This window comes from Sorex fumeus, unplaced genomic scaffold (genome assembly GCF_029834395.1).
Source record: "Sorex fumeus unplaced genomic scaffold, SorFum_2.1 ptg000143l, whole genome shotgun sequence".
Taxonomy (NCBI): Eukaryota; Metazoa; Chordata; class Mammalia; order Eulipotyphla; family Soricidae; genus Sorex; species Sorex fumeus.
The window spans coordinates 411020-431045 of record NW_026606200.1 but is presented as its reverse complement, the minus strand read 5'-3'; the positions used below and the strand labels follow the sequence as shown (position 1 = coordinate 431045).

Genomic DNA, 20026 nt, shown 5'->3' with positions numbered 1-20026 from the left:
CAGGGTTTATTCCTGAATCTATGCTCAGGGATTGCATCTGGTGGGCACAGGGCACCATCTGCGATCCTGTTCTCTACCCACTGTGTATCTCTCCGATCAACGGACTCTTCCTTCTCTTCACTAAAGTGTGGGCTTTCCTTTCCTTTTAATCAAAGAAAAAGCACCAGACATCAGAGCTTCAAGTAGTGAAACTTTCACTGAGGAAATTAAAAATATTTTAGACAAATATTAGTTTGAGAAAATGAATACCAAAGCATTGTGCTTTTATCACTTTGGGATAATGTAGGTATTGGCATGTCATGATTATGCAACCATAAATGACTTTTACAGAACAATGGAAAGAAACTAACAAAAGCAACATGAATGAACTCTTATGTCTCTGTGTTACTAATTGACTTACTGCATTCATAAGATCAGTTTGATAGCGAGTGTTTCCTAATAATTGTATTAACTTTTGTGCCAACTCTAAATGGCACTCTTAAAAAATATTTCCCTAGATTTTAATTAATCGTGAATATTTAATACACTTGTGCATCACTTCAGCATCAGTTTATCTTTTTTTTTTTCTTGCTGGAGGCTCCTTGAACTTTAATTAGTATGCATCATATCTTATGAAATTTTGGTTTTATTTTTAAGGAGCAATCATTTTGACCCAGTTAAATTCACCATCATCTGATAAGGGTTCAATATTATAATAATTACAGTGAAAAAGGAAAGAATAAAAATGAGGGAAGGGAAGGGAGTTTTCAGAAGTTCAACTTTTCCCTTGTAGATTTTCTCAAAGGCAACAGTTAAGTATTTTCATAGTATTTTGCTGATGTATCTCAATAATGTAGGTCTAAGTAAAGGGCAAGGATACTAATGAACATATGGCACAAAAACTATGCAAGACAAACCACAACACCCAAAAAGAGAGAAAGAACAAAAGGAAATGCCCTGCCACAGAGGCAGGGTGGAATGGGGGGGATGGGGGTGGGAGGGATACTAGGATTAGTGGTGATGGAGAATGGGCACTGGTGGAGGGATGGGTACTTGATCACTGTATAACTGAAATCCAAGCACAAAAATTTGTTAAGTCTGCAACTGTACCTCATGGTGTTTCACTGATAAAAATTAAAAAAATAAATAAATAAAATAAAATTCTACATTTGCAAAAAAAAAAAAACCTATGCAAGAGCCACAAACAGGTCTCATGAGAGGGCTCAGAAAACCTTCTAGCTGACCCTGTGACCGGTTTCTTATGGAATAGACTTTTGGGGTGGCAACCTTAAGACTAAAATCTGAAAAGGGGTTGGAGCAATAGCACAGCAGGTTGGGCATTTGCCTTGCACATAGCCCACCCGGGTTTGATTCCCAGCACCCCATATGGTCCCCTGAGCACCGCCAGTAGTAATTCCTAAGTGCATAAGCCAGGAGTAACCCCTGTGCATCACCAGGTGTGACCCAAAAAGGAAAAAAAAATAAATCTGCTGAAAAAAATTAAACTGAAACTACCAATTCCTTTCTGCAATCTCAAGTAACAAGTATGAAAACACTAGGAATGATGGCTAGCTAGCAACACGGAAACAAAGGTCATACTAGAAGAAATTGGAGGATCCAACACAAGCATCATGAAGATTGAAGCTGTCTTCATTTGGATAGTTTCAGTTATAAATCAGAAGAACACAATTTCATCTGCCTTCAAAGGGAGGAAATTATCAGTTCGAACAAAAGGAGTCAGGTGTAGGCCTGAGAGTGTCTCAACAAAGTCACCAAGATTCAGGCTTCATTTTGTCTTTCCCAGGGTTCTTCACTTTGATTTCTGTCTCTGGTTGCCTGGGCTCCCAGATGATTTTCAGGATGGCTGGTATCTATCACGTGCACATCCCTAAAGCAGTCTTGATGATCACAGATTGAAGCATTGATTTGCAACTGAAGACAGACTTGTGTCTTGGGAATCCAACAGAAACCTAGGTGGTTGAAAAGGGATGACAGAAGACTTTCCACAAGAAATTATTTGCTGAGAAAGCAAGTACTGTGTGTGCCCATCACAGAATTTATGACAGCACCAACATCATAGGTGGAATATTCCATGGACGAGGAACTTGCGAGTGAGTGTATCATAGCTTAAATACGGTAGCGTAGAAAGGGAAGGGGTGAGCACATGAACATTCAAACTATGTTGAATCAAGATCTCCCCCTGGCTCTGGTTCTAGGTTCAGGAAGACCTTTTGCTCTTAGGGTAGGTGGCCAATGAATTCTGGCTTGTTCAGGGAAATTCTTACAAATTATACTCCTATCACTCCCTAAAATAGCCAGAAACACACATTTTTTCATGATTATTTCCTTTATCAATTTATGAAAACTTGTCTTTTCTAGGATGCACATTTGAGTTGGACTCTGTAGGAGATCTTTCTAACTAGAGGGATTTCTATTTATGTGAGAGGCAACTTCCAATAGAAGCAGAGTTGGGACGTACATTCCTTATAAGAGATCTCCACATGGCTAACTGGATACTCCCACCTGAGCCATGATTTAGAGAGAAGTAAGTGATAATGCCAGGTCATAGGAAATATTCTGGGTGTTTGAAGATCATCTGGGGCATTAAGTTTTAGTCAGTCGGGACAGAACCTTGACCATTCCTTGCCCAGTTCAGGTTGTACCTTCAGCACATCCTAAAGTAGAGAATGGCTCTTCTACTTAACTTCACCATCTTTATTTTACTTACTTTTTTAAATTATTTGATTACAGCCAAAACTTATACTCTTGTTTTCAATGAACAGTCCAAATTAACACATAAATTACTGATAGAGAATCTAAGAATAAATCATGTGATAAATATATATAAAAAGAAATCTTGTAATGGGGTGGAGGATCCCTTCTCTATGTAGACATAGTGATTTTTACTTTACATCAATTTGTATCCATCATTCATGAGCATTTCGTGTTATCCTTCCAGGAGTACTTTCATTCCACTCTCTTGAGGAAATGTTATATTTGAAGAAACTCCTTTTTATCTTGAACTTAAGCTTATCCTTTAAATTCCTTTTTATTTTTCTCTGGTGCATCTGCTATTTAATCTGTAGCACTGTCCTCCTGTTGTTCATCAATTTGCTCGAGCGAGTCCAGTAACGTCTCCATTGTGATACTTCTTGTTATTGTGTTTGGCATATCAAATATGTCATGAGTAGCTTGCTGGGCTTTGCTGTGCGGGCAAGATACTCTCAGTAGCTTGCTGGGCTCTCTGAGAGGGGCGGAGGAATTGAATTCGGGTCTGCCAGGTCAGCTGCATGCAAGGCAAACGCCCTACCGCTGTACTGTAGACTGATTTCTTCTAGGAGGACCTAGATTTTTTTACTTATGATGCTTAATCATAAGTTTAATCATAAGTAAAAAAAATCTAGGTCCTCCTAGAAGAAATCAGTCTACAGTAACTTTCCATCAAAGCCATTTATTTTCTTATTACTGCCAATTCAGTAGTTAGCGACAAAAATTGAGAACATCCTGCAATTTTTTGCCCATTTGTTTTGGGCCACACGCAGCAGTGCCCAGGAGTTACTCCTGGCTCTAAACTTAGGGATCACTCCTGGCAGGTCTTGGAGAACCATGTGGGATGCTGGGGATCACACTCAGGTTGGCCAGAGGCAAGGCAGAGGTCCCACCCACTACACAATCTCATCAGACCCAAGAAGGTGCTATAATCCTTAGCCATTATTTACAAATACTTTTGATAAACTCCACAGAAATATCTCTATTAAGAATTTTATTTCTCTTTCTTTGTATATTTTTTTGGGAGGGTGGGTAACACCTGACTATAATCAGGGGCCACTCCTAACAGTATTTGGATATGATGTATTGGAGACCAAATCCCAGTTAGCCACATAAAAGGCAAACCCCATATCTGCTGTTCTATCCCTCTAGATCTAGGATTTTCTCCAGTGTGATCAAATAGAATGTGATTAGAAAAAGAGACAAAAAATTTTTAAGAAAGAAGAGCCAAGGGTCGAATAGATGGCAAAATTTGTATCCATCAAATAAGAATAAAACTTCTTGCCTTGAACGCAGCCAAAAATGATTTGATCCCAGGCATCACATCTGATTCCCAAGGACTGCTAGGAGTGATCCCTGAATACAGAGTCAGGAATAAGACCTGACCACAGCTGAGCATCGTCTGGCAATTCCTCCCCCCCACTACACCCCCCCCCCACACACACACCCTGCACCCACCAAAATCAAAGAAGGAGTTGAATCGGGCTTTCCTTCCAATGGATAATATTGAATGGCAATACAAGCATGTATTAAGTTCCCAAAGTAATGGCTTAGATCTGCTAACACTGTAAGCACTAGGGATAATTTTTAATTTCAGCTCTTAGGTTAAACACTTTTTGTCCCTTATAGTCTAGTGATGACTTTTCTGACTTTGAAGGACCCATTTAAATCCCATTTCTTCTATAAAACATTGCTGGAGTCCATTTAAATTATTCATTTCATTCTTCGTACTGACTTTTTCCCAATGTTCTATTCTATTCGTTCATTTTATAAAAACTTACATTTACAGCAAATCATTGGTTAGGTACTGCTAGGTACTGCCTTGACAAAAAGGAGCAAACTCTGTGATTTTTATTCTTTCCAGCATCAGGAGAAAAGAGAGATGTACTCACAAGCTTGAATGCATGATTATGCTAGAAGGACAATGATCTTAGTTTCCTGGTCCATGCACAAACACACACACACACACACACACACACACACACACACACTCACACACACACAAGGACAATGGCTGTATTTTATAAGAGCTGAGATTTCTAGAGGAAAAGTATCTTTGAATTTTTCTGAAGGAGAAGGTAAAAGGGAAGGACAAGAAGTGAGGGTGAACAAAAAAAAACTCAGTCCTCTTTCTAATGCCACCCACAAAAGTCAGATCAGAATGGATTAAAGACCTCAATATCAGACCTGAATCCATAACTTTATGGATAAAAACATATGCAGAAACTTCCATAACATTGAAGCTAAAGGCATCTTCAAAGATGAAATACCAATGATCAAGCTAGTGAAATTAAAGATAAACAAATGGGACTACATTAAGTTAAGAAGATTCTGCACTTCAAAAGATATGGTGACCAAAATACAAACACAGCTCATGAAATGGGAAAAAATATTTACCCAATACCCATCTGATAGGGGTCAATAACAAAGATATATAAGGCAACTGAGAGAACTTTACAAGAAAAAAGATCATCCAACCCCATCCAAAGATGGGGAGAAGAAATAAACAGAAGCTTCCTCAAAGAATAAACTTAAATGGACAAAAGACATATTAAAAACTGCTCTACATTGCTAATCATCATTGCAAATCAACAATGAGACATATTTCCCACCACAGGGACAGGCGCACATCAAAAAAAGAACAACCTGTCCTGGAACAACTAGAACACCTGGCAGATGCGGGGAGAAAGGGACACTCATTTATTGTTGATGGAAACACCGACTGGTCCAATTATGTTGAATAACACCACGGCCATTCCTTAAAAACTAAAAATTGAGCTTCTAGAGACTCAACAATACCACTTCTGTGAATATACTTGGGGGCTCCAAAACACAGAGCAGAAACATCCTCCGCGCTTCTCTGTTCATTGCAGCATTATTCACAATAGCCAGAATCTGGAAACAACCCAAGTGCATGAGAACAGATGATTGGATAAAGAAACATATGCTGCATCTACACAATGGAATGCTGTACAGTCACCAGGAAAAATGAAGTCATGAAATTTGCATATAAATGAATGGACATGAGGAGTATCATGCTGAATAAGATGTGAGGACTAAGCCATTTAGTTCAGTGCAGGTAAGAACCACTTGGGAGAACATTCCACAGGCCTTGTGGAAAGAAGTGGAGGAAATAGGTGTTGATGGAGCTGCAGCGGAAGACAAAGACCAGACCAGAAGTTCTCAAAGATGATGCGCTGAAAATTTGGGGTCTTTCTCCTTAAAGGCATGACACAGCACTGATGGATTTCAAGTAAAAGTTTACACAATTGGTATATATTTGAAAACTAACACATATATTAGTTTTAAAATGTAGCACTGAAGCACTGTCCTCCCGTTGTTCATCAATTTGCTCTAGCGGGCACCAGTAATGTCTCCATTGTGAGACTCGTAGTTACTGTTTTTGACATATCAAATATGCCACAGGGAGCTTGCCAGGCTCTGCATTGTGAGAAGGATACTCTCAATAGCTTGCTAGGCTCTCCGAGAGGGATGGAAGAATCAAACCTGGGTTGGCAGCATGAAAGGCAAATGCCCTACCCGCTGTGCTACCACTTCAGCCCAGTTTTCAAACATAAAAATAAAATATACTTTTGCATTATAATTATATTATATTAAAATAAAAATTATATTATGGTTATATTATATTAGTATAATTATATATGTATAATATAATATATTATATTGTAATACAAAATTATAATACAATATTATAATACTCTAGTGGTCAAAATTTATGTACTAATCCTTGAATACTCCCAAAGATTTTTTTTGCCCCAAACTGACGCTTAATAGAGTGCATTTATTTTTGAAGAGCTAAAGTATATAGAATATGAACAGATTATACTAATGTTACATCATTTTTTTCTTCTGGAAGCAAAATTTAAAAAACATCTTTAAAAATTAAATGGTTAATATTCCATTAAACATTTCTTCTTCTAATTTAGTAAAAAACTACCAGACTTAACAGGCTGATTAACAGCTAGAACACCTGTCTATAGTTCATAGTCTACTGCAGCTCAAGTTATGAAGACTAAATCTGACCAGTGAGGTATATATACATTTATTGAAGCAGCTTTTCTGGGAAACCTCAGTCCAAGAAAGAGTCAACCCTCTTACTTTCCTCAGATGAAATTCCTAGAATGCTTACGTCCATTCTGTGACTTAAAGAGAAACCTGAGCTGAGTGACAGATCTCTGCTCTCATGAGATATCATACAAGCTTTGAATCATCTACTTCAGACATTTCTTGGGAAAGAAGAGTTTCAAGTTTGTCTAAGAAACTATAAATAGGACTTTGTTCCTACTAGCTAGAAGACCTCCCTTGCCCTACCCCTCATCTTTGCTCATGGATCACTCCTACGGGTGTCAGGTGTCAGGGACTTGAATGGCGACTTCCACAGGTAACGTAAGTACCTTATACCATGAACTAATTCTCAGCTCTGGAAGCAATTCAGTATTTTACCTTCCTATTCCTGGAAACAATTTCTAATAGAGCAGCCACCTTGAACTTTAAAGGAGTTGACTTCTCCACATCTCTATGACTGACAGAAATTTTAGTGAAAGAAGTGAATCTATAAAACCAAGAACTTCTAACTCACACTTAACTCAATATCATCTACTTAATTTAGGTTTCTTTTTTTTCCCACTGAATACTTTTATTTTTAATGAACAGGGAATTAATATTCCAAGAGAAAACCAACACATCTGGCTTCTAAGTCTGTAAAGATATTCTCTGGAGAAGATATTGCAGGCAGATTTAGGGCTTAAGGAAATTTCTGACTAATTAAAAGGGACTGAGGCTCTCACAATGATGCCAGTTTCACAGATCTTCTGGGAATCCCCATTGTCTCTGAAATAAAACAAGTCTAAAGGATAATTACCGAGTCCTCTCAGAAATTGCAAAGATTTTTTAACTAACCCTTCAGAGAAGATGAGAGAGCCCTTCGAATTGCCTTACTGGAACTCCCCAGGGGAAGATTCTAGACCAATATCGCCCAATAGAAATACCCAAATAATACCCACCAATTTAACTGCTACCATGACTGCATCAAAGGGTTAAAATGAGGTTAAATGAGCTTCCATCATTTTTATCTAACACAAAAAGGAAATCAATATGATGGGATTGAGCAAGTTGATATTTCTGCATTTGTGAAATATAGTCGGAAGCTAGTGTGCACTGTCAATTTACATCACAGCTTGATTAGATTAGCACAGAAACCAGCGGTGGTCCAGTGATCAGGATACTCTCAACATCTGTCTCCTGGAAATTCCTTTATTGTATTCCCTGAATTGTCTCTAACCGAACTCTGCCTTTCCTGTTGCAGCTGTTTCTCCATTTTCTAACTCTTCCATGACCCATACATGAAGTTTCTGCTCAGCTTAAATGCCCACTTGAATGTTTCAAAATTATATATGCTGATTGTGTTTCAAATATTATGCTTCTCAGATTCTGCTTTTGCCTGGCATGTTCCAGCACTTTCTTCTCTTCTGAGGCCTTAATATCTTCTGAAGGTCAGCACACTCCTTTGAAGTCTGCCCCTGCCACAGCAACTCTTGTGATTTTACCTTTCGTGAATTTTCAGTGCGAATCATGATAGACGACAATGAAGTAGCCCACTGTAGCCTTTGATGCTCTTATGAATATTTTCTGTTCCATGGCTATACTGGACCTCCCACCCTTCCCTGCCTCTTTGGGTTGTTTCCTTGTGTGGCCAGTACACTTTGACTTTTTCAAGAGACTAACAATTGTTTCTTGGTACATAAAACACATTAAGTTCATGAAAGGAATTTTTCCGTATGCTGATTCTTTTTAAAACTTCAGAGATGTCACTCTTTGAGATTTTTAAAAATTCCTTTCTTCTTTAATTTTCAATTGTCTGATGTTCTAAGAAAAAAAATTCACTTTGATGTCAGGTCCATTTGCCCAGAGGGGATTTAACTGAAGTGTGTCCATGCAAATATTTTTCATGTTGATGAAGCCTTTTGGGGGTGATGCCAAGGAGCAAAGATGGGAGGGTATTGGAATAGTAGCTAAATGTATCTCACTTCTTGGGCAAGTGCATGGCATATACTGTAAAGTCCTTAGAGGATCTAGCCTTACCAGAGGTGTAAATAATGGTATATTTAATTACTATGATAATTTCTTCAGAAAGTATGATTTGTTAGCAAAAATTTCGACTCACTTTTCAGCAACATTCCAAACAAGCACATATACACACGTACCACCCCTTACATCTGCAGTCTTCTCCTGCTCATGTAACATTCTTTTTGATGTAAGAAGAAGTGTAAACACAATGAGAATAAAACTCTAATAAGCTCCTCAATGAATTTATAGACATGAAGTAATTGCCTCTAACACGACAATGAATCCCTCACTGAATTTTAGACAGTGTTATCTGAAAAGTTATATGCATTGCCTTTTAAAAACTATTTTCTAGGTAGTATAAATGCAACCAAAGAGAGAAAAAAAGTACCACTGCTCAATTAACAAATAAAAGTAAATGACAAGCCCTAAGTCTTAATAAAACTCCTTTATCTGGCATAGAAAAATCTATAACTCTTTTCCCCTTCTTCTCAGGGGGATAGATCATTTAAATACAAAGGAAATTTTTCGTTGAAACTGTCATGAGAAACTGCTATAAGATAGAGACAACATTATGTTACCCCAATTTCTGTTTTAATTAAAGTATGAAATGTGATAACTGATTAAGCAGAGAGCAGTGAGACCAATAGTTCATTCTTCTTCTCTTTTTTTCTGTTTTTCCTTTCTTCCTCCTTTTCTCCTTCCCTCCCTCCTGCCTCTCTCTCCCTGTTGGATTCCATTATTTGAAGTGAAGAAAGCAGGAAAAAAAAAGTAAATTGAAACTTTCACCTTTTCTCCAGATTAGAGAATAACAGAAGTCTAAATACGTTGAATTTAATGACATAAGGAAAGAAATCATTCCAATGATACAGACCTCAGCCATTTTAATTAAACCTAAAACCCTACTTTGTGTAAATTCAATGACTCACTTGCCGGAGGGAATTGCTCTGCCGTCCTTGGTTATGGCTCCAATGATTGAAATTCTATCACTGCAACCCACCAGCCCTTCTGATGAACTATTCTAAAAAAATATCCTTCTCAAGATCCAGTTTGGGTTTCTAAGAGTTGCATGAAAACTAAAGTGACTAATACATTTCTGCATGTTTTTGTAGTTATCCTGCTTATACAGAAACCGGTGAGTTTATTCTTTTTGTTTTGTTTTCGGCCCAAACCCAGTGGTTCTCCGAGACCATCCCAGATTCTGGGCTTGGGGACCGTTCCTGGTGGACCTGGCAGAAACCGGGTAGTACTGGGATTTGATCCAGGGACACACCACAATTGCATGCAAGGCAAGAAACTCAACCTTTCTACTATCACTCTGGTCCCTAAACTGATTTTTGTTTGTTTTTGTTTGTTTGTTTAGGTGTTAGACAGGAGTTGGTGGGGAGATGGTTTTCCATAATTAGTTTATTTGGATTTAATAGCAATATTTCCATTTTTGAAAGTGTACAGAGTAATTAGTAAGACCATGGTGTTACAGTAATAAGTATGATATGTAGAAACCTATGTTGATTTTTAAAACTTTTTTGTCATTTCTTTCATGTTTGTATTACAATGGTCATGATATTTTAGGAGAAAATATTCGATCTTTTAAAAAAGTTGGAGTACGGTACTTAAATGTCCAACATCTCCTCTAGCACAAAGTTAGAAACAAATTTTAAAGAATTAGAACCTTATTTTGTGAGTGAGAGACTTATCCTCACACAATATGTGGGGTGAGCAGATGAAGATTAAAAACCTACTGAGGCCAAACATCCATTCATCCCATTCCACCCATCAGGCCATATGTCTTTACCTACACCCTCCCATCCTTCTATCCATTCATACCACTTCATCCAACGGACCATGTGACTCTCCCTACATCTTTGCATCCTTCCACCCATCCCACTCTATCATCAGGCCACATGTCACTCCCTACATTCTTCCATTCATCCATCCATCCTACTTCATCCATTAGACCATGCGAGTCTTCCTATATTCTTCCATCTACCCCACTCTATCATCAGCCATATGTCACTCCCTATATCTTTCCATCCATCCTACTCCATCCATCAGATCATGCAGCTCTTCTGATATCCTTCCATTCTTCTATCCACTCCACTCTATCATCAGGTCATGTGTCTTCCTACATCCTTCCTTCCATCCATCCATCCATCCGTCCATCCACCCATCCATCCTACTCTACGATTAGGCCACGTGTCTCTCCCTACATCCTTCCATCCATCCTAGTCCATCTCTCAGGTTGTGTTAAGAAGTTTCTCCCTACATCATCCAATGGCCAGGTCATATGTCCACTGACTTGCAAAACTGTTTAACAGGAGGGCAGTTAAATGACTCTTTAGAATCCTAAGAAATTTTGCAATTTATTTGAGCAATTTACAAAGCAGTCATCTTAAGAAAATATTTGATGAGCTAGATATTTCAAATGTATTTCAATGGTACTGGCTTTTCCTTTGATTTTCAGGTGATCCAACATCAAAAGCATCAAACATAACAAATGTTATGACTTTTATATCGCTCTGTAATTATTTATCTACACGTTAAAATGATCGTTTCTCCTTTCTGCTTATCTTCACACATTACTTTTATGCACCATACCTCCCTGAGGTTTTAAATGTCAAAGCAATACTATGGGCCACACTTAAGAAAATATAGTTTCTTTTGTCCTAATACATGCAACACATCAAAGATTAAGGCTGTGGATGGATTCTGAAATAATTCATTCTACTTTTTTCTTTTCCTTTATTTCTAAGAGAATTATCTCTTCTGGCATTTCATTACTATACTACATTTCTTTTAAAGGAAGTGCTCTTTTTCATTCTAGTATTCTATTTGTATTTAAAAATAAAATCACTTTGAAATCACTTCAGAGAATCAACTGACTTAAACATGGATTCACTGGGGTCTGTGATACTTTTAAGTTATCGGGCTTCATGTTAGCTAGAGGAACAAGGCTTACATGTTTAATTATAAACAGGAAGCTCCTCCCTGGATTCTTTTTAAGACGCCAAAGATCCTCGGAATGGAGCTGAACATCAAAGATGAGCTCTGGGTTAGCAAGAAAAACCAAGGAAGATATAGAGAACAGTGTATCTAATATTATAAGTAATATTAGAGATAACCAGACCTAGCATGAGGAAACAGGGTTTTTCCAGATATCTACTGATAATTCTACTGAGCCCAAAACAAGAGTGTTCAGAGCCACTGGCAATGTAAAATTTCTTGTGTCCAAGAAGAGGAAAATGCAGGTAGGGTGAGTACGCCATGGACATAGGTGCAGCATACTCTCAAGGAACTCTCACTGAAGAAAGTAGAAACTGTACTAGGCTTTATTTTCTGTTCATTTTGAGCAGATGATATACGGTGATGAAATGGATTCTGAATAACTCTTGCCATGGAGTGTTTTTGAAGGGCATTCCCCTAAAAGAAACCCAGCTTCACTCTTGCACATTTTTTTAATTCTTGTTATTTTTCAACATCCAAAATATGTTTCTACAGCCCAAGTCTTCGGTGTGATGGTGGGTATGGGTGTGGAATCAGAGTTACAGGGAAGCCAGAGAGGTTAATCTGAGAAATATTTTGCTATCTTCCCACCTTTGCCCAGATCAACAGGAAGTAAGAGTCCACTATTCCCCCAAAGGACATGGTTTTAATAATTAGGATAAATAGAAAAGAAAATATTTCCCAATGTGACTGAGTCACAAATATAGTGGATGACATCAGATTTGTTCACGCACCACAAATATGTCTGCCAAAACCAGGGGTCGTGATGGTGGTGCCAACAATCAAATCCAGATGTTATAGGAGTGCTCGACCCCTGGGACATGTAAGTTTCATTTTTTTAATAAGAAAAAAAGTTGATTTACAAAGTTATCAATAGTTGAGTTTTTGACATGGAATATTTCAACACTCCTCCAGGCCTATTGTCTTCCACCGTTATGCCCTCAACCTGGATGGAGCTGGGAGACATGTTAAGTGAAGTGAGTCACACCCACTTCTAAAGAAAGACAAGGATGGACACTCTGGAAAAGTAGGACAAGAGTTCAGACACGGGCGTGGTAGTTTGGGGTTGGCAAGAAGCAGGTGAAAGGGAAAGAAAGTCTGGTGTGTTTTAAATAGCATCAGAGGGAGGGGGGCTTCCCTTTCCTATGGTGGAAATGCAGTAGAGATGCTTAAGGTCAAAGTTTGTACCGTGTTTATTTTCATCAAATATTTCCCTTTGAAATCCCCTCAGTGTATCAATGACGTTTATACCAGGAAGAGCTGGGGTGGGGCAAGGAAATTCACCACTGGACTAGATGAAAAAGTAGAAGACATGAATCTGATGAGGCCCCAAACTAGTGTTTGGAGTTTACCAGAACTGCATCTTTGAAAAGTAGGAGAGAGTTACTCAACTGTTAAGAACCAACAGGAAACTCTATGGATATTGTAGCTGGTGCCTTTGAGAATGTGATTGATAGGATTTCCAGCTCTGTGCAGGTTCCCTAAAGGAAATATGGGACCGTGATGGGGTGAGGCAGAGAGAGAGGGAGGGGGAGAAAGAGAGAGAGAGAGAAAGAGAGAGACAGAGACAGAGAGACATAGAAGGGAGAGAGACACAGAGAGACAGAGACAGAGAGATAGACAGAGAGAGACACAGAGACAGAGACAGACACACATAGAGAGAGAGAGAAAGAGAGAGAGAACCTAAGACAGCTATCAACCCCCCACACCTCCACACTAATACACATGCCACCAGTGACTTCACTGTGTATGTGGGAGATGAGGTCGCTGTGTGCGTCTAGACACATGCTTTTGGTGAAATATTTTCAAATGAGCTGCCAGTCTGGTTCACCCAAGCCCAGTAGCCTCTGCAGGCATGGGACTCAGTGCTAAAAGCAGGGTAGTTCAAACAAACTGGAATTCATCACCACTACAGATCCCAAATCTGATCACTCCTGTTGGCAGCCAACAGGAATAGATGCCAGTGTTATGGGCGGAGGAAACAGAGATGACTGGGCTGATCTAAGAGTCCAAAGAGAATTCTTAAAATGAGACAAATAGTTCCAAAGAGGAACTTGTCCCACAGTGACATATAAATACTGATTCATGTCATACATTTTGGAATTGGTGTGAAAGATTAGCATCTGAGCCACTCGCATTTATATATATAATATATAAGGGCATTGAAATGAATATATATGAATATATAATAATATAAATGAATATATATATGGCATTGAAATGAATGTGCTTAAATACTTATTTTTGCTATTGATTGGAAATGGGAGCTTCTAAGCCAATAAACAATTTTGTAAAATAATACTTCATACATTATTTTACTAACATAGGTCTGTAAATCTAAAACATCCTTCTGAACAGAAAATATTAATCTTCTTATTTGTTATTCACATTTCCAAAAGTCAGCTTAATTTGGAGACATCTGAAACTGCTATTTATCCAACCTTCATTGAATCATTTTATATAATAAGAAAAATCACACACTCTTTTCTTTCAAGGTAAAAAAAAAAATCAGACAATCTGGGTAGATGTTCTTGAAAAGAAAGCATTGAATTAAAAAATAAAAAGTAGGACTGTGATTGTGCACTTCCATCCAAAAATACAATGAAGACATAATTACTAACTCAGAAATAGGACCCAGCCATTCACTATATCTCAGGGGGTAATTTTGTAGGTTGTGGTTAAGCATGGAAGCTTCATCTTCCTTTTTAGCTCTTGTGATATACAAAATATCCATTGAGTTTGTTTCTGAGAATATTTGGGACCTGAGAGGAGGGGTGTAGACTTTAAATCCAGCCAACTCCTTCTGCTGGGTTTTCCATCTGATTCTCACACAGGAACCTGCTAAGCGATTCATCCTCACTGTCACCCTCAAGGAGCCATCACCGGCACACCGCTTCATTGATCCCAAATGAAGTTATCATCTTTTTTCCCTACTCAGGAATCTGTCTGACCAGCATGGCAGGGGGCAAAGATGGCATGGGTCCATGTTAGAAATGGAGGAGGAAGAAAGAGCAAATGTTTTAGACTCTATTAGAATTCAAGCTTGGCACACAGACATAAACAGAAATCAGTGATGGATGTGGCTGATTTAGGGCTTTGGGTCACTGGGCTGATGATTCCCTGAGGTCTACAGTCCCAGCCTTGGGAACTGCATTTAAACAAAGATGGTTGTCAGCAAACGTGAAGTCTGATCTGGAAAATAAAAGCTCTCTCTCTCTCTCTCTCTCTCTCTCTCTCTCTCTCTCTCTCTCTCTCTCTCTCCTCTCTCTCCTCTCTCTCTCTCTCTCTCTCTCTCTCTCTCTCTCCCCCCCCATCCTCACATTTGCTACTCTCTCTCTCTCTCTCTCCCCCCTATCCTCGCATTTGCTAATAGTCTAAAAAGGAACAACAAAAAACCAAAAAAACAAAATAACTGAACCAAAACAACCTTTTTCTTGCAGTTGATCAGTGAGTATGGTCTGGGACTCAGATCTCAGATAGGAACCACAGCATGTAAATCGTTACCTACCTAACATAAATTCTGCCAAAGGAGGCTTGAATACCACCTACGTAAGCCCAAAATATTTTAATACCAGTTTCTTTGTTCCCTATTTCTTGACAGACAAATCACTAATTTTGCGTGATTCACAAGTCCCATTGCTTAAAGCAACTTTTAGAAACTGACTCACCTGAGGCACACCCTCTCCCTGCACCGCCTCCATAACACACACACACACACACACACACACACACACACACACCTCACTGTATCATACCTCACTGCTCCCCACTTTTAAGAGACCCCCAATTCTTGTGGTCCTTTCATGCAGGAGAAGTGAACAGGATTAAGCTTAACTTTAACTCTAGTGGGTTTGAAAACATTTGCCGAGAATAGACACCTAGGAGTGACTGCAGTGAGGTGCCACCAAGGTAAGGACTCTAGGACTGAATAAGAGAGGCTGATCATGCAAAGAGAAACAGGTTGTTTTTTGAGTATCTTACCATTTCCAGAGAATTTTCTAGCTATCTGCCCACTGATCAGGATCTCCCTTTCCAGTAACTCCTCCTCCTCCCCTTCCTCCTCCTCCTGTTATTCTTCTTCCTCCTCCTCCTCCTCCTTTTCCCTTCCCCCACCTGATCCTCCTTCCTCCTCCTTCTTCTCCTCCCTCTCCTCCTCCTATTCTTCCTCTTCCTCCTCCTTCTTCTCCTCCTCCTCCTCCTGCTGTTCCTCCACCTCCTTCATCTCTTCCTTCTCCTTCTCCTCCTTTTTTCTTTCTTCTTAAATCAGGGATAAAGAGCATACACAAGGCAAGTGCTCAATTATGCAGCTACATTCACACATGCCCACCTTGCAGATTCATGGCTATTTATGAAATACAACTAAAGAAACCAAAGACACCAATACAGTGACAAATATGGGTCCATTGTCGAGCACACTCTCTTACTGAGAAATCTGCAGATTGATGCTGGTTATAGACAGATCCTATTGTCTTCAGTTCAGACCTATCATAAATTCCTATTTCCCCCCTCATTCTTTTGAACAACTTTTTCTACCACTCAACTTCCAACCCAAGAAGATGGAATTCAATTCCTGTCAGTGGGTCTCCTCACTAATCATTAGGATTTATTCTCATTTCCTCTGTTTCTTATATCCATGTCCAATTCACAAAAAAATCCTACTTTTCCATGTTATAAATAAAGTTGGACTCCACCATACTGTCACTTCCTCTACAGGCATGATCATCCAAGGTCATGTTAGTCTATGACCTGTCGTGAGTTCTCTGGCTTTCCTTCTCCATTCTGCTCCTTATCCTTCCAGAACTTGACATCCGGGTATCTCGCTGATCCTAGATTATGCTAAAAGCTTCATATATTGACTTGCCCATGTTATTTCTTTCAGATCTTGAATACAAAATTATTTTTTTCATCTTTCTTTCCTTATCCCAGAATGTGAGCACTCCAAGTGCAAGGATCTTTTGTCTATTTTTGCTCAGGGATTTACCCTAATGATACACTCAGAAACACTCAGAAAAAAACCAGGATAAATAATTCTGTCACTTGGCACGCTTGCTCTTTCACTGACTTAATGTTGTATTTGAAAACAAATAAAAGGAGATACATGGAAATCCACAGACCAAGAAAGAAACCAAATTTCAAAACATAGAGCATTATAGTATGACAGAGCAAAACTCTTGTAGAAACTGTTCCTCAAACTATCAAGTCACTGCTGCTTTGAGTATTAGTTCCTGATGTTTCATAGAAATGAGACCTCTGATGGGTGTCTTTTCTATTTATTGTTATATTTTATCCTTTTTTGTGCTTATTTATCTCTTTGGTTATTTCTCAAAAGTCATTCTCGAATCAGACTGAAATTTGACAGAAAAAGAAGGAAGAAAGAAGCAGGATTGTGTGTTTAAGGAGTCTTTGGATGTTTTGGAAATAGCATGGTGGAGACTGATCAGGTGTATAGTTGCAGTGGATGAGAAGAAACACATCAGATTAAAGATGTCTAAGAATGTGTACAGTGTCATCTGTCAACTCATATAAGGATAAGCTTCAGACATTGGTGTGCTCAGATGTAAGATACAGGCTAAGGGCAAAACCAACAATAACTTGAATAAATGAGTACACACTCTCTCATCATATATATTCACATATGAAAATATTGTGTCATATATGTGAAATACTATACATCACAGATTACTATTTTCAAGTGGGAATGTTTTAAGTGAATAAAGAGATCTGCTTTCAACGTACTGCTAATATACAAAAGTTATTGTATATTCACTCTTAGGACAAGGCAGTGGATTCCATAATGAATTTGGAACATCTGTAGAGGTATACCAGTGGTGACTGGTTTCCCATGAATTATCATCCTGAAGGGTAAGGACATTATAGCCTTTTTTCTGTTCTATAAGCTACAGGACATTTGGCAACATGGCTAATAGAAATGACTCATTTTGGCAAAACATCTTTTATATTATCATGTCTGACAAAAATTGAGTTTTTCATTCCCTACTCTATGTTCCCTATGTGTACTTATTACAAGTAAAGCCATATTTAATTCACTTCATTTAACCAAACCTCATTCATTCTTGGGGCCAATTCAATGCTTACACTCTTCATAAGAGTCAAAGATCAAAGTCATAACATCTTACCTATTCTTCTTTGGGAGCAAATAATTAAAACAGAATAGTGAGAAAGTGTGCTGCTTAAATTAAAAAGCAACATTCTCATAAAATGCATTCTGCTTACAAATCCTGAATGAACTAGTTTGGTCCTTATTGACGGAAATTATTGAACCTTCAAAACCACTAGTGACACAGAAAATGGGCAAGATACTGCAATATCTCAATATGCCATGTAACTGTCACAAAAAGAAAAATCTTCCTGTATGAAAAACAATTACCAAAATTGAAAGAAAAAATATCTCATATCAAAGCATAGAACCTCCAACATTCATCTCTCGGTTTTCTGATTATTTTTCCCACTTGCTTTAGGCAGAAATAATAGCTATTACATTACTGATGGTTCAAAAATTAGGAGTATATTTCTATTAAAATTGTTCACTGTTCTGTTTAAACATAAGTTGTTTAGGCTATCAAGAAAAATATTTGAGTATATATAATAGAAATCATTAATACACTATGTCATCTAGTCATTATAACATATTAAGACCCTTAAAATTTACATTCTATAGCCATCAAATACTATAATTTACCATTTACATAGATATTATTTTATAAAAAATTATATGGAAACAAACTGAAATCATTATGTATAATTTCATCTGTTTTAAGAATCTTTACATATATTTTAATGTCTCTCCCCAGGATACACTCTTAAATGAAATAAAATTATTAGAAATTTAAGTTTTATACTATGTTGGAAACAGAACATAGAAGTTATTTTTTATTTCAAAATTTTAAAAGACTTTAGATAACTTTCACCTTAACAAAATTATGGAAATTTAATTTAACAATAAGATAGCCTTCCCATAAAATATAAAAATACAAAATCATCTGAATTTACCAGATTAAATTCAATTTATGTTTAGATTGCAGTATGTTTATGGGGAAAAATAATCTCAAAACAAATTTTTTATGCCTGAATGAAAGTCACATTTTATAAATAGATCAAATTAGTGTATATAAAAGGTCAGTGTATTTTTTATTAGTTGTACTTTCCATTGTATGAGAAACCTACTAGGTTTTTAAGGGAAGAAAAGGCCCTCTTGGTTTGTAAAAATATATTAAAGAAAAGATTTTGAAAAATTTCAATGCATGGATTTTGTACAGAACTGCAGTTATACTAAATGCTATATTGAAGAAAACCTCTATAGAGTTCCCAAGCAATTTTAATTCCTCCTTTCTCTCAGCACAGTGGTTTAGTAGACTGAGTTGGGAAAGAGTCAAAGAAGAGCGATTTCTGTCTGTGGTCATAGAATGCAAAACTATAAAGTACACTGAGCTTCCGTTTTATTCCACTACTGCTCGCAAAGTCACCTGTAGAAGGCTCAGAGAACCAGACACCTTCCACCTCATCGTGAACACACAAATCATGAATACACAAATACACGTGTGTAGGATAACACTGTTTTGTCCTTCCTCAGGTAGCTTAGGTTTATCAGGTCACACCCATCTAAGGACACTGAACTTGTAAGCAATGTCCTTTCTGTGTGGACACAGGAAGACAGTTAATATTATGTTTTGTAACTTGGGAGTTAATTGACTCCAAATAATATTTACTCTTGGGCATCTGCTTTCTTGACTCAGTTGCCCTTAGTTCCTACCACCCCAAAAGCAGGGTCCTGACAATGGACTGAATGGACCCAGGGCAAGCGGTGAGCTACCCTGGCATAGAAATGGGCCATGCCAAAGCGCCATGATACTCAACTATAAGTTGAGGGCATGATCATGGACAAATACTGTCATGATCCAAAGTAAGTAATGACGAGACTAGGACCATGTTAGGGCTAGGAAGACTAACCTGGCCTGAGGACTGCGGAATGTATGATGAGATGTTTATATCTCTTACTGTACTCACACAGAATGACATTGCTAGGAATATTAGAAGTAGATTTACTACAACTATTTAAGTAGATTACTAGCTGAGGAAAGAACACACCCTTGTTAGGATCCCATCCTTGAGCAGATCTCCTAGTAATCTGCAGTAATCTCTTTAGATGAGATTTTATCCTTGGGTTAATCTC

General features: G+C 37.9%; 1 protein-coding gene across 1 annotated transcript in view; it reads right to left on the bottom strand.

Moving 5' to 3' along the window:
* Window positions 1–20026, bottom strand: part of CNTNAP2 (contactin associated protein 2) — a gene marked incomplete at its 5' end in the record, with an annotated part of 1346219 nt that overhangs the window by 973801 nt on the left and 352392 nt on the right. The window lies entirely within an intron of this gene.